We start from the raw sequence: 16,610 nt of genomic DNA on the forward strand, positions 1-16,610 counted from the left end.
TCTTTAAAATATATATTATATGAAAAAGAATAAGAAAAAATGAAAAAGAAAAGGATTAGCTCTCTGAAGCAGTAATCCAAAATGCAGAGCAGCAAGCTCCTCCTGACATGACCTGGAAAGGGTGAACATATTCAATTCCACACACTTCATTCTGGTGTGTAGTGACACAAACCTCCCAGTGGATCCATCACCAGTAACAGAATGTCATGTAAGTTAGCTAAACTACAAGCCTATGGTGAGTGCCAACTCTGCAGACACAGGTATCTTGGTGATAGAGCAAGGGCAATGTCCACAGAAGTGTGGAGCTCCAGAGAACCTGGTTGTCTCTTTCCAGTTTCCTATAGTCTGTCAAGGACTCCCATGCCACTTTAAGGGATAAGTCTGGCTTGATGCTTATGATTGGTTGGGTGTTAAAGTCTTTCCATGAGTTGACAAGGTACAAATATGCGAGGGTTCTAGCAAGCAACTACTGTCACAGTGACACCTTAGGCAGCAATGGCTCAGAGCATCCCAGCTTCCCAATCAGCCTATGAGCACTGGGAAAAGAATGTAGTGAGCTGAGCCTACACAGCAAGTGCATGTTATAGCCTACATGTGCTTTCATGGATATCTTACAAGTCTTTGGAAATTCCAGGGACACTCATGTTATTTTCTGAATTGTTTAAATACAAATTTGGAGTACAATAGGGCACTGTGAAAAAAGATTTTAACCTCAGCCCCAGAGAAAACAGAGGCAATTGGATCTCTGTGAGCACTTGTGTGGAGTCGCACATGTAATCTCTAGAGCTCCCATGTAAATCAACCATATAGCTGGAACAGAGGATTTGAACATTGTCATCCCAGGAATAAATAAAGGATGAGGATGACAGAGAGCTTAAGTTTCCTAATTAGACCACTGCATAGTGTATAAAATTGCTCTGAAACACCACACTGCACATAAGAGGTAATTATCCTTATTAATTTTCTTAATTTACAGCATGACTTTGTGTACTCATATAATGTGCTTTGTAAATTCATTGGCATTTCAATCCTTCACTTTTCTTCGAAACATTAACATCTACCCTGGCATGCTATAAGTCCTACAAGTCTCAAAATAAATGCACCAAGATCCTGGCCTCCAGAAGATAACCATCAAACACAAGTGTTTCTCAAGTTCATTCCTGTGTCTAATACACTAAAATATCCCATTTTAACAAGATGTTACAGATGACATGTGATACCACAGCCTTTGTACATGGAACTCATGTGCAGGTTTAAGCAAATGTCCCTCCTCTGTAAGATCACAAAGAAATTGCAAACAGAGGTCCCAGTAAGGTAAAAAAGGAAACCAAAAAAAAAAAAAAAAAAAAAAAAGAAAAAAGAAAAATGGAGCTCCGTTTGTCTTGAACGGTAGATAGTCACTGTCTCTATTAGTTTGCAGAGATCTCTGTAAAAGGTACCACAAATGAGGGGGCTCTAACAAGAGTTGATATCCTCATAGTGCTGAAGGCCTCTGGCAGGCCAAGATAGGTATTGGCAAGAATTGATTCCCTGGGAGGGTAATGAAGGACAGAGATGTTCCAGGCTGCCTCTTTGGCTTACTGATTTCCATGTTACTGATCTAAAGGAATCTCCTCTGAATAGTGCTTTGTGTGAATTCCCTCTACATTTCTTTTTAATAAACTCAAAGAGACTGTGTAAACAGGAACTTAATTCAATTGTTTCAATTGTTGACAAGAAGGCTCACTGCCTCCTTCTGCTAACCTAGACATGGAAGGCTGTCAACTTCTGAGACTTACTGCTTAATAAGCTCCCCCTTTCTTGTTCTTTCTGAGGTCTGGGCTGGGTGGTTCAACTCTACTGTTCTGGCTCAAACTCCTCTCCCAGCTGACTGAGTCAATCTGGCTTCTCTCTCAGCCCCTGAATTGCTCTGCTTGACCTCAGACTAACTCCAGCAATCTGCTAAATCTTCTCATTATCTAGCTCATTCATTCTTCACCTCAGTCTAGCTTGTTTTCTCTCTGAAACCTAACTATCACTGTCCCAGGAAAACTGTCTCCTGTCATCTCTCTCTCTCTCCTCTCTCTTCTATTTCTCTCTCTCTCTCTCTCTTTTCTCTAAGGAACTTACCTTTGCTCTCTTCTCATGAGAGTCAAATCTTTCTCTAATCATCAATGTTTCTGTCACTCAATTAGACATCATTTTCAAAAGTGGGTGCTTTTTTCTACAAACTACTGTCCCTTTCATTGTTTGGGATTAAACAATGAATGTATCACCATATCTGGACCTAAGCTTTCTTTATTTGCTACTTGGCCTTGAACTCAGATCTGCTTGCCTCTGTCTCCTGGATTAAAGATGCTGTTTGTATTCCAGCCTAGGTGTGGTGTTTGGATGTGATCTCTTGTCAGAGAAGCCATGTTTTGAATGAAAATTTCTCTGCCAGATTGGAATAGACTGACAGTCAGAGAATACCCCTCATGTAGAATATGATTGTCTATCAGTTTGTGATCTCTAATGGTTCACAATTTAAAGTATTTAATGGCCCAAAACTACATGGATACTGATGCTCAAAAGGCAGAAAACCCAGAGGTAATACAAAATCAAGTGCACTCACTTTCCCATTGAGTTTGCACTTGCAAAATATCACAGTTGGGGGGCATCCATTGTGGACTGTGACAATGCAGCAACAAATGGAGTGATACACATCATCATCAAGGTAAAGATGCCCCCTCCCACCTGGCAGAGTTGCTTCCCCTCTGTGATGTCTTCCTTTAGAGTGCATTTTGGTCAAATACATAATGCTTAGCCTTAATACCAAATGAGGCTCACTGTGCATCACTATCTTTGCTAGAATGTCAAGATGCTCTCTCCATTCAATCAGACACTGCTCTCTAATTCACCCCACCTCTCTGGCAGCAGGGCCTCCGTTTCATGCTGCCTCCTGCATATTCTCTCTCTTGTACATGGAAACATCTTAAGAGGCACAAATCTAAAATCAAGAATAAGGGAGAAAGACATTGGTTATCAGTATTCACTCCTCTCCCTGTGCTAAGGTATCCTAAGAAAGAGGATAATGGAAAGAATACTTGGAAAACATCTAAAAGATTTTCACTTTTCAACCTAAGTCCCAATTCAAAAGTACTCATAGGCATGAAAAGAAGAAAAACATGGAAAATGGGTTGTCAGCTAACTCATGAGTTCCAGTTACTGTGCTAGGATCTTCATATTAGAAGAAATTTCCAACACACAGGAAACATTCAGGAGGTGTAAGTCTAAGGAGAGAATTATTTCCTTGTATTTTCAATATATTGTTCTCATGAGGCAGTTATATCCTCAATTTTTAAAAACCATAACTGGACAATTTCTGTTCAAAAGAGTGCATGCTTGGAGGTCTCCCTGATTTTGACAGTCCTGCCAATCCTCCTGCATTATCTAGACACTTTTCTCACAGCAGTGTTAAGGAAGAGATTTAGCTTTTATGGGAAATTATGATTCCATATAATGCCAAGTGACACTGCAGACCACAGTTTTCTCTCTAGTCTTGCTTTCAAGAGTACTAAAATGCCTATAAAATATGATTAAAAGAACATAAAATTGGACTGTGGAGATGGCTCAGTAGGTAAATTGCTTGTCACACTGAATTCGGACTGTTAGTGTCCACATAAAAAGCTGGTTACATTTTCCTGGATCTGTAACTCCAGCACAGAGGAGAAAAAACAAAATGATCTTTAGCCACCCAGTCTAGATGAAATACTGAACTCCAGGCTCAGTGAACACAAAAAACACACACTCACCTCTTCTCCCTTCTTACATCTTTTGAATAGACAGGGCTTCCTTAGTAAGATGGCACCTCAACCCACCTCTTACTCTGAGCTTATCACCATGGAATAGAGAGTCCCAACACTTCAGTGTCCTTCCCACACAGTCCATACCTACAAATTATGTTAAAATGATAGAATCTGAGTTCTTCACTAGCTGAATAATCTTGTGGAAGTCATCTAATCCCTCCAAGCTTCATTTATCTTTCTTTGCGAAGATTAAATAACACCCTCTACTTCAAGCTTGCCAGTAAAGGGCCTTTAATAAATGCTGGCTTGATTCCCTTCTTGCTTTGAAATCCCATGGGAAATTCTGTTTAGAATGTACTTGGCAGGACCACTATCAATCCTATACATGATGCCTGTTTCCTGCTATCCTTTAGTGACTCTGTCCTGGAGGGTTCAACACAAACTCCTTGCCCTATGTATGATAATTGGAACTTCTTTTTTTTTTTGTTACTTGGTAGTGCCATTATATTTTGGGTTCATGACAAGTTCATTTTTTTTTGAATTTTATTTTTTTCTTATCAGTTACATTTTATTAACTCTCTATCCCAGTAGTGTCCCCATCCCTCATTCCCTCCCAGTCCCTCCCTCCCTCCTTCATCTCCACAGTTTCCCTTTCCAAGTCCACTGATGGGGGGGGACCTCCTCCCCATTCATCTGATCCTGTTTTATCAGGTATCTTCAGGACTGGCTGCAAAGCCCTCCTCTGTGGCCTAACAGGACTGCTCCTCCCTTGTGGGTTGGGGAGGCCAAAGAGCCAGTCATTGAGTTCCTGTTAGAAATAGTCCTTGTTCCCCTTACTTTGGGAAACCAATTGGTTAGTAAGCTACCACTACAGCTGAGCAGAGGTTGTAGGTTATATCCATACATGGTCCTTGGTTGATTGTCAGTCTCAGAAAAGACCCTGTTCCCAGATATATTTGGTCCTTTTGAGCTCCTATCCTTTCCATATCAAACTAACTCCCCTTCTTTCTTATGATTCCCTGTACTCTGCCAAAGGTTTGGTCATGAGTCTTTGAATTGAAAACACTGCTAGTTAGAGTCTTTCAGATGTGCTCAGTAGACTCCTGTCAAACGTTCAATCCCATCTGTCTTTCTAAATGAGGAATGATCACCGTACCCCATGTCTGCTCTCTTGATTATCTTTTTTAGGTGTATAGATTTCATTATGTTTATCATATCTTATAGGACTATATAAGTGAGTATATCCCATGTTTGTCTTTCTCCTTCTGTGATATTTCACTAAGAATGATCTTTTCTAGATCCCACCATTTTCCAGCAAATTTCATGATTTCCTACTTTTTGATTGCTGAGTATATTCCATTGGAACTTCTGAACATCCATTAGATTCCACATATCACACCCCCACCTGGTGTTCCTTGTGTTTCTTATAATACTAAAATGTGAGTGAGTGCTATATCATCCTCCTGTCACACATGAGGCAAAATTCAATAATAAGTCAGTGGACTAAATTCATGATTGTTCTTTTCTTAGCCCCTGGATTGTACTGCTCCCTCATGAACTCTTTTGTCAACTGGCATCATGCCTCCATGGTTAGGATGATTGTGTACAGGTATGTGGGCTGTGTGCTGCATAAAGGCACTTGCTCAAAAGGTGAGTGGAGGTGAAGTCCAGCCCACATCACTTGGCTTGCTTTGTACCCATCAGGAGTTAAAAACTTGAAAAGCATAGGTTGCTTTTTCAAAGTTCAGGCCTACATAAATGTGTATTTTGTTGTGACATGAATATTAAGCCTTCAAGGTCTAGAAGACCATGTCCTTACAGCTCTCCTATCTGTGATGCATATGGAACCTGAAGTTTCCCACCACACCCACGTTCACCTATGTTTTACTGTTAAGTAAACTGTAGGTCTAGCTTTTAGGTTGTATCATAACTACACTTTCTATTGCTGTGATGAAACACCAAAATCAAAGAGCTACTTAGGGAGTAAAAGGCTTATTTGGCATAAGCTTCCATATCCCTGTTCATCTTATCAAAGGAAGTCATAACAGGAACTCTGAAACAGAGTGAGAACCTGAACAAACACAGGAGCTGATGCAGAGTCCATGGAGTGTTGCTGCTTTCTGTCTTGCTTCATATGGCTTGCTCAGTCTGCTCCCTTATAGAACCAAGAACCACCATCCCAGGGATGGCACAACCACAGATGGACTGAGCCCTGCCCCATCCATCACTAAATAAGAAAATGCCCTAGAGGCAGTACTACAACCTGATCTTATGGAGGCATTTCCTTTATTGAGAGGAGGCATCTCCTCACATGACTTTAGCTTGTCAAGTTGAGATAAAAATAGCTACCACAGATAGGACAATATGTATTCACGACACAGGGCCAACTTATCAGCCACTTGTATGGATGCCTAAATGGTACATATGAGCAAATGCAGACCTTTATGTGGATGGAAACTATTAGTACATCATAGTCCCTTGCTTCTTCAGCTGGTTGGTCTGGCCACAAGGGAAAGAGGGAAGTGTAATCTTTTAGAAGGAAACTATCTTTCCTTACTCTGAGAGGATATAAACATGTACGGTAGGGACACTGTAGCTGTTTTGTAGCTGAAGAGAGTCTTTGTCATGGGGGAAACTCTCGGTCCAATTAAAAGGTCATAGGGCAATGGGAGAGTCTTGAATTGATGGGCTGCATTCAATCATGCAATTATTGTCTGTCTTCTTCCCTCCTCCAATTCTCCCCACAAAAGTGTTTTTCTGTGGAACAGCCCTTGGCAGTCCTGGAACTCACTTTGTAAACTAGGCTGGCCATGTCTCCTGAGTACTGGGAATAAGGTATGTGCCACCAACTGACTGCTGTGTGCATTCTTAAAGAGACTTGGAAAATAGAGAGTTACAAGATCATTTGGTAACAGCATAAAATCATGTGGTTTTTCTGGGAAGGTTGAGATATAGGGAGAAAAAAAACTGGGTTAGTGAGAGAAATTGGGCATAGAGATATTTAGGATGACTGTGACCATTGCCAGGGTTGTTGCAACAATATGAACTAGAAGTAGCAGCAGGGGACTACAGAGCATCAAGAGAAGGAAAACGAGAAAATAGAGGACTATTGTAAATAAGTATATCCAGCCTGAGGTGAAAGGGATAAAGGTCTCATTTAGCCACTTTCTTCACAGCATCTACAAGGTCACTTGCAGATGTATCAGGAACAAATGGAGCTGTTATGAGATAAGAGATATTCGGAGAGATTATATGGAATATCTGAGTACAGGGTGAAGTTCAGTAAGGAAAATATTTAAAAGATAGGAGAATTATAAAAGTATGAGGCTAATGAGGATCAGAAATACCCTTAGAAAGAAGGGGCTCATTTTGAACCATTCTAATGAAATAAAAGTAACAATTAATTCTTTGTACTAGGAGCCTAACACAGGATAGTTGAGTCAACCATTAATAGCCCCAATTGCTATTTCTTATTCCAAGGTAGAAAAAGAAAAACCAAACATAATGTGTTTGAAGAGTATTTTAAATGAAAAGAGAGAAATATAAAACATGAGTCTTTTCTATCAAATATGAGAAAACTGGTACTTAGGAATTACATTGTTGTCTTTCTCATCTTATAAGACTTGCAACAGAAGATGATAATGCAGCCACTTTTGATGTGAACTGACAGACTAAGATCAGAAAGGAGATGAGAACCTCCCCTATTAGTGGACTTGGGGAGTGGCATGCAAGCAGAGGGAGGAGGGAGGGTGGGATTGGGAGGGGAGGAAGGAGGGGCTTATGGAGGGATGCAGAATGAATAAAGTGTAATTGATGAAAAATTAAAAAAAAAGGGAAAAATAATTTAAGAACCTTAAATGACTTTCAAAAGTGGAGGAAAACATGGAGTTAGTCAATTGGCATGGAGCATGTCTCGCCTCTGGTGGCAATGGTCTCCTGAACCTACTCAGACCTTGGACACCACCACTGTTAGTTCTAGAACTGACGCAGGATGTTCCAACAAGGGGTTAAGGCTTCTCATAATATTTCCTATAAGCCCACACCTGTTTGTCTATATCCCCCATTTTTATTCATTATTAGCCAGATAGAGCCAAGTAATTGTGGTAATGATACTTGCTTTTTTGCCCAATGCTGGAATGCTAGTAAATTTAGGTATGCCCTGGTTACTCGCATGCCTCGCTGGGTGCCTGTGCCCATTGATGTAGGAAATGGTAGTGTCCCTGTGGACCCAATAGGGCCTGGTTGAGATGGAAAGGAACAGCAACATATCACTGCTGCTGCTACTCCTTACAGAAGAATGTCATTTTTGACAAAGTAGAGTCAAAGAACTCAGACTGAGTGTGGTAATACATGCCTGTGTCCAGACCTCCTTGAGTTTACCAGGGGGCCTGGTGTGTGTGGGGTGGAAAGAATGGGTAGGACACAGAGACACAAGGAGGGAGCTTAAGTCTGTTTGTCTGATCAAAGTCTCGTTTATTTGAAATTTTTACACAACTATATAAGAGAAGGCAGGAAAAGGGGGAAGGCTAATTTACTGTTGCGGACTATAGCAAAGGTGTTTTATGGTTGGAGAAACCTCCTGCAAGTTACTCAAGAATGTTTCCTTAAGATATCTCAAGGATGTTCCAAGACTGACTAGCAGATGTTGTCACATAAATCTATCACCCATGACATAGGGTCCTAGTGCAGCTGTTGGTAACTTTCCAACAAGTGGCATTCAATGTACTAAATAGCTTTGGCTCACTATTTGCCTTTGGATTCAGTAAATAGCTTTGGATCTCAGCATTTCCTCCCTTCTTAAAAAATTTAAGAGTCTAGTAGGTAGGCTTTGACCTCATAAGGTCTTTTGCAGATGGTGGGCATAATATACAGGGAGTAATGCCATCACTGCAATTCCATCAGCTATTGTCACCTGGGAGGATATAAAAATATGTCTTTTAATTGAATTTTATCTGGTGCAAATTGTAAACCATAATCTATTAATTTTTGTAAAAGTTTTTGACAAGAATGAAGCAACAGTGAGCCATCAGGTATAACTAAAAGGATAATTATATATATAAATTATATTATATAATATACTATATAAATAGAAGTCCAAAGTGTTCTAAAAGGATCAATAATCAGGGCTACACACTTTTGACACAGAGTGGAACTATTAGCCATGCCTTGAAGGCAAAACTTTCCATTGGAAGCAAGGCATAGGCCCTTTGAAGTTTGTTACTGGCAGGCTGAAAGATAAGCACTTTTTACCCTGTGGATGCAGGGGGATGGTAAAAAAGCAGACTTTAAGATCCATAACTGTCTTATAAAAGTCAGCAGGAATGTCTGTAGGGGTAGGCAGTCCTGGTTGTAAAGCACCTATTGTAAGCATAGTTTCATTAACTTCTCTTAGGTCTTGCACTAACCTCCATTTGCCAGACTTTTTCTTAACAGCAAAAATAGGTTTTGTTTCCAAGGAGAAGTAGTAGGTTCAATGTGAGCAGTGGCAACCTGTTCCTGTACTAATGCCATACATGCTGATGACTTTTTTTCAGGCTAAAGGCCATTGGTCAACTCAAACAGCTTCATCAGATTTCCAAGTGACCAAAACTGAATCAGGACCAGGTAAATCTATTAAATAGTGCTATATTCCCCTAGGAAATAGAAGCTCTCATCAAAAGTCTCCCATCCAAAAGAAGGCCACAGCCAAATGTTTTCGTGCAGTATTCTACCTGAATTTCAAAGAAGACCTAACTCCAGTTCTGTACAAATTATTCTACAAAACAGAAACAGAAGGAGCACTACAAAACTCATTCTATGAAGCAAAAGTCACTTCAGAATTTAAAACTCTCAAAGACCCAACCAAGAAAGAGAATTTCAGGCCAATCTCCCTTATGAACATTGATGTGAAAATACTCAACAAATTACTTGCAAACTGAATACAAGATCACACCAAAGATATCATCCACTATGACCAAGTAGGCTTCATCCCAGATATGCAGGGGTGGATCAACATCAGGAAATACATCAATGTGATCCACCATAATAACAAACTGAATGAAAAAAAAACCCACATGATAATCTCAAAAAAAAAAAAAACCCACATGATAATCTCCTTAGATGTTTGAAAAGCATTTGACAAAATGAAACATCCATTCACGTTTAAAGCCTTGGAGAGATCAGGGATAAAAGGCACATATCTAAGCATAGTAAGGGCAATATACATGAAACTGAACAGAGAGAAATTAAAGCAATCCCACTGAAATCAGAGACAAGGCAAGGCTGCCCAATCTCTCCATATCTCTTCAACATAGTAGTGGAATTCCTTGCTAGAGCAATAATACAGTTGAAGGAGTTCAAGGGGATGCAAATTAGAAAGGAAGAACTTAAATTATCACTATGTGCAGATGATATGATAGTTTACATGAGTCACCCCAAAAATGCTCCCAGGGAACTCCTACAGCTGATAAACACCTTTACCAATGTGGCCAGATAACAAATATATCAAAAAATTCAGTAGCCCTCCTGTATACAAAAGATAAAATGGCTGAGAAAGATATTAGGAAAACAACACCCTTCACAATAGCCACAAATGACATGACCAAGCAAGTCAAAGACTTGTCTGAAAAAATTCAAGTCTCTGAAGAAAGAATTAGAAGAGGGATCAGAAGATGGAAACATCTCCCATGTTCATAACTTGGCAGGATTAACATAGTAAAAATGGCCATCTTACCAAAAGCAATGTACAGATTCAATGCAATTCCCATCAAATAACCAACACAATTCTTTGCAGACCTGGAAAAATAAATACTCAATGTCCTATGGAATAACAAAAAACCCAGAATTGCTAAAACAATCCTCTACAATAACAGCTCTTCTGGAGGTATCTCCTTGCTTGATTCCATGTATGTGGACCTATCTGCATTGCCCATGAGGCACGCTGGGGTTGGCTACCCAGATGCTATTTAAGCTGTCTGCTGGCTTTCCCCAGGGTCAGATGATTGTTCAAAGTAATAAACTGCATTGAAAAAAAAAGATTTGCAAATGTTATAATCCCTCCCCTATCTCAAGTCAAACTTTCCTTTATTCAAAAGGTCCTATTCCTGTTCTAGAAACTTAATATCCTGAGGCAGTGATTCTTTTCTCCTTCCTCCATTTTCCTGTGCACCAGTTCAATTCAAATTCACCAAATGTGTAAGATGGAGGTCAGACCCCAGCCAACAGGGAAAAGACACAACCACCACCTTATTCAGAATAAAAACCAGTAGTATACTTTCCTCTGTGTATTTCTTCTTTATGAGCACAGCCTCTTGATCAGATGTAGTTTGTTTTGCTGGACACTGTCATCAAAACAAAGCAACCACCTACAGATTAGGAAAGAATCTTCACCAACCCTTTATCTGACAGAGGTCTCATATCCAGTATATATAAAGAACTAAAGAAGCTGAAAAGCAGCAAACCAAGTAATCCACTTAAAAAATGGGGAACAGAGCCAAACAGAGAATTCTCTGTAGAGGAATACCGAATGGCAGAGAAGCACTTAAAGAAATGCTCAACCTCACTAGCCATTAGGGAAATGCAAATCAAAACAACCCTGAGATTTCACCTTACACCCATGAGAATGGCCAAGATTAAAAACTCAAGTGACAACACATGCTGGAGAGGTTGTGGAGAAAGGGGAACCCTTCTCCACTGCTGGTGGGAATGTAAACTTGTACAACCACTCTGGAAATCAATCTGGCGCTTTCTCAGACAACTAGGAATAGCGCTTCCTCAAGATCCAGCCATACCACTACTGGGCATATATCCAAAAGAGGCTCAAGTACACAAAAAGGACATTTGCTCAACCATGTTTGTAGCAGCTTTATTTGTAATAGCCAGAAGCTGGAAACAACCCAGATGCCCCTCAACTGAAGAATGGATGCAGAAATTGTGGTACATCTACACAATGGAATATTACTCAGCAATGAAAAATAAGGAAATCATGAAATTTGCAGGTAAATGGTGGGATCTGGAAAGGATCATCCTGAGTGAGTTGTCCCAGAAGCAAAAAGACACACATGGTATATACTCACTCATATAGACATACAACATAGGACAAACCCACTAAAGCCTGTGCATCTAAAGAAACTAAGCAAGAGAGAGGACCCTAACTAAAATGTTCAATCCCCATCCGGAAAGGCAAAGAGAATGGACATCAGAAGAAGAAGAAAACAGGAAACAACCTAAGAACCTACCACAGAGGGCCTCTGAAACCCTCTGCCCTTCAGACTATCAAAGCAGATGCTGAGCCTGATGGGCAAGTGTTGGACAGAGTGAATGGAATTTTAGGTAAGAACTGGGAAATAGTAAGAGCTGGAGAGGACAGTGTCTCCACAAGGAGAGCAACAGAACAGGAAAATTTGGACACAGGGAACTTCCCAGAGACTCATACTCCAAACAAGGACTATTCATGGAGATAACCCAGAACCCCTGCACAGATGTAGCCCAGGGCAGTTCAGAGTCCAATTGGGTTACATAGTAATGTGAAGAGGGACTGCCTCTGACATAATCTGATTGGCCTGCTCTTTGATCACCTCCCTCTGGGGGGGAGCAGCCTTACCAGGCCATAGTAGAGGACAATGCAGCCACTTTTGATGTGAACTGACAGACTAAGATCAGAAAGGAGAGGAGAACCTCCCCTATTAGTGGACTTGGGGAGTGGCATGCAAGGATAGGGAGGAGGGAGGGTGGGATTGGGAGAGGAGGAGGGAGGGGCTTATGGGGGGATGCAGAATGAATAAAGTGTAATTGAAAAAAAATTGCTGTATGTATAGATTGAAATGTTTCAATTAAAAATTATTCCATCTGTTCAATGTGAAAAAAAAAGATTACATAATTAAAGCAAATGTCCAAAGTGTTAAAAAAAAAAAAAAAACATTTAGTAATGTATAGGCCATAGGCATGAGAGTTGTTTTTCAGACACAGCTTTTAAAACAACACTGGAAACATAAATCAAATTCTTAATATGGTAATCAAATACTAACAGAAGATGCTATTAATTCACCTAACCATTTACAAACAAGCAGAAATTTCCTAAAGTGAAAAGACAAATATTTATAGACTTCTCTTCTTATCATTTAACATGGACAATACTAAGAATAAGGGATATATAAAATACCAAATTTCATTCTCATAATAGGGAAAAAAAAAACAGAAAGCTTAGAAGTAACTCCTAAAAGACACAACTACATCAATCAGTGCATCTGTAGTAGCATTTACTTCTTAACCTACGTATTCCTAAGCCCTTGCAAAATCCAGAAAAGCTGCAGAAACCAACACAAGAGAGCAAAGGTGGCACTAAAATCAGCACAAACTACTGCCTAGGACTTTTGTGGTTCATTCTCAAAGTTCAGTCTGTGTTTAACATATTTTTTAAATTTTTATTTAACTTTTATTCATTACACTTTATTCCTTTTGTATTCCCCCATAAGCCCCTCCCTTCTCCCATCCCGGGAACACCCTCCCCCCTCTCTGCATCTATGCCTCTCCCCAAGTCCACTGATAGGGGAAGTCCTCCTCTCCTTCTTTCTGATCTTTTTTTTTTTCCTCAATGCACTCAGGGTCAGCCTCTTTCGATCCAGAGAAGAGCATGTCTGATTGCATGCGGGTTGATGCCCCAGGTCCCTCCTCTGAAAAAAAGGTATCGGAGGGGTCTGGTACTCTTTGGATGGATGACACCTAAATGAACTTTGGTACAAAGTCCCAATTTATTTCTTTTATCAGAGATCAGACCTCTACTCTTGCCTGATGCATCTAAAACAAAAAGGATGAACTATAGAGAGCTGAGTAATGCCATGCCTTAAAGATGTAGCTGGTTTCTGCCTTCCACCTTCCCTATGGTGAGTGCTCTCTGTCACAAACAACTCCATATTTGGCTAAGGCTGAGGATCTGGCTTGCTTCCATGTATTTGGACCTATCTGCATTGCCCATGAGGCACGCTGGAGTTGGCTACCAGAAGGTATTTTAAGCTGTGGGCTGGCTTTCCACAGGGTCAGAAGATTGTGTTCATGGTGGCATGGTCTGGAGAACCCCAGGGTTGTTTGAAAAGCCAGAAGTCAGAGTACCCGGCCTGACCAGTCCACTGGCCTACTCGTAAGCCCCACTGATCTGACTACAGGTCCAGCTGGTCGACTTGTAGACCCCATGGGCTGTGTGGGTGGTAACATCCCAGACTGGATGGCTTGACTCATTGAGTGATTGCTCACTCCAACAGTCTTATTCACAGGCCCAAGTGGCTGGCTCACAGATTGTGCAGGAGGGTCTACAGGCTTCTTAGGTGAAGCCTTGGCTGAGAAAAGGTCAGTTGAGGGAGACGAAGGCCTCAGTGTGAGGTTGGTCTGGCCCACAGGTAGAGGGCTAAAAGCCATGTGGGACTCAGCAGTATCAAAATGAGAATAGGTGAGGCTCCAGGAAGAGCCTGGGACCCCCTTTGGTGGCTGTACATTGGTGGAGATCACAGGTTGGGCCAAGGTCACTGGCTGTACCATGGCTGGACTTGGGATCTTCTCTGTCAAGGCACAGTGAGACCAAGGGGGCTTGGCTGGAGCAGCTGTGTGTGCAGCCCTGCTCTTTGGTGGTTTGGACAAGCCTGCCTTTGCAACAATGGGCCTTTGCTCCAGAAGCCCTGGCCTCTTTTTGTCTTCTGAAATTATAGACCTCAACTTATTCTCCAAATCCTTGTGTATATCTGATGTCAAAATATGGGCCATTAGATTATCCTGGCTGCCCATCCTGGTACTACACTTTTTACAAAAGTATCTTTCAGTGCTTGCCACAGAAAGAATATCACTGGCTCTTAACTGTTTCTGGTATTCCTTAGTGTGAAAGCCAACATAAGCATTAAGCAAAGAGTGAAAATGGGTGATCAGCACATGCTTCTTCATGCTCCAGAAGGAAGTGTTGGAAAAGTTACATTTTAAACATGTGAAATGCCTTATACAACCCTTCAGTGGCTTCCCATTGCCCAGAACCTTGTCCTTGGGGCTGTGAACTTTCACAGCAGCCTCATGGAACAACTGGAAGTGTTTGCTCACCACATCAGGACATGAAACAAATGAGCAATCTGGACACTGGATCTGCAACTCTTGGTCAGCCTCATCTTCATGGCAACGATGCAAATGATTTTTCAGAGAAGTAAGCACATCTACTGAGTATTTGCACAGACTACAGCAGTATGGCTTGCTTCAGTATCTCCTTTGCTTTCTGAAAAATTCCCCTGGAACAACATCTGGCCAAAATGTATTATAAAAGTATGTGTAATTGGGTCAAATCCTTTAAGGCCCTTCAGCAATTCTTTGATTTTGTCAAGTCCAATCTTCAGAAGCATGCTCTTTACCCATGGCCGCCTATTTCTGACCTTCTCCAAGTTTTCCACAGGCACTTGAAACATTCTTAAAATGTTCTGCCCTGCAATAAGAGAACATTTGCTTAAGACACAGCTCTCAGCCAGTACCTGCCTCCTTCAACCTGGCTGGCCATCTCTTCAGTCCCCCATTCCCCTCCACCCCCGCTGTAGTCCTTCCCGGGCTTTTAGTCACACACAGGCCTTGCAACACAGTCTTTCCCTGTGGCTTCTCTTCACACCAGAGCCTCGGGCCACAGTCCTTCCCTGGCCTTGGGTCACACCTGGGCCTAGAGACACAGTCCTCCCCTGTCCTCCTTCACACACAGGCCTGCCATAAGAGCCCTCCAGAATCATTCCCTGTCCTCCTGTCACCCTCAGGCTGCCACAGCCCTCCAAAGTCCTCCCCTGGCCCCTGACCCCACATAGACCTCCAAAGTCCTCCCCTGTCCTTCAGTCACACACTGGACGCCACAGCCCTCCAAGTCCTCCCCAGGCCTCAGGTCACACACAGCCCTGCATAGGCCTCCCCCAGCCTCCAGTCACAAACAGCCCTCCATAGTCCTCCTCTGTCCTCAATTAAACACAGGCCTGCAGTCACAGTCTGCCACAGTCCTCCCCCGGCCTCAGGTCACCCACAACCTTCCACAGCCCTCCACAGTCCTCCCCCAGCCTCCATTCACAAACAGCCCTCCACAGTCCTCCTCTGCCTCAATCAAACAAAGGCCTGCTGTCACAGTTCTCCACAGTCCTACCCCGGCCTCAAGTCACCCACAGTCCTCCACAGTCCGCCCCTGGCCTCCGGTCACACACAGCCCTCCACAGCCCTCCACAGTCCTCCACATTCCTCCCCTTCGGCCTCCTGTCACACACAGCACTCCACAGTACTCCCCCTGCCTTCATTCACACACAGCCCTCCGCAGCCCTCCATAGTCCTCCTGTGGCTTCACATCACACACAGCCCTCCACAGTCCTCTCCTGTCCTCTGGCCACACAGTGGCCTGACATCTCATCCTTCCCCTGTGGCCTCCAGTCACAGTAGGTCCTCGTCCTTCCCCGCCTCCTCCAGTCTCACACCAACCTTCTAGCACCTGAGACCTAAAGAAATCACTTACACTGGGAGGCCCTCAGGCCTCTCCTCTGCCTGCTACTTGGCGCGGCTCACCACCCAGAAGCCTTCCTGCAGCGGCTCTAGAAGACAGTGCATGAAGACGCCTTCCAAACAGCATAAATAGGAAGTGACATTTCTTCATTTGCATATTAGCACCAGACAGCCAATGGGATGAAGAGTTCTTGAGGGTCCTCCCTGGCCTCGCCTTTTCCCGTTCCGCCCACACTTCCTCCAGGCACTCATCTCATGCTGCCTGTCAGTGTTGTCCAGTCTCCTGTCATATCTCTTCAAGGGTGAGATACAGACCTCATCCACTTTCGTGGCTCCACATCCTAAGCCATACTAGGCATCCACTAAATGTCAGTTCAA

General features: G+C 42.3%; 1 pseudogene; it reads left to right on the forward strand.

Moving 5' to 3' along the window:
- LOC110542664 (stabilin-2-like) overlaps positions 1-16,610 on the forward strand; it is a 146,515-nt pseudogene that overhangs the window by 104,155 nt on the left and 25,750 nt on the right.

The sequence above is a fragment of the Meriones unguiculatus genome, assembly GCF_030254825.1.
Source record: "Meriones unguiculatus strain TT.TT164.6M chromosome Y unlocalized genomic scaffold, Bangor_MerUng_6.1 ChrY_unordered_Scaffold_35, whole genome shotgun sequence".
NCBI lineage: Eukaryota > Metazoa > Chordata > Mammalia > Rodentia > Muridae > Meriones > Meriones unguiculatus.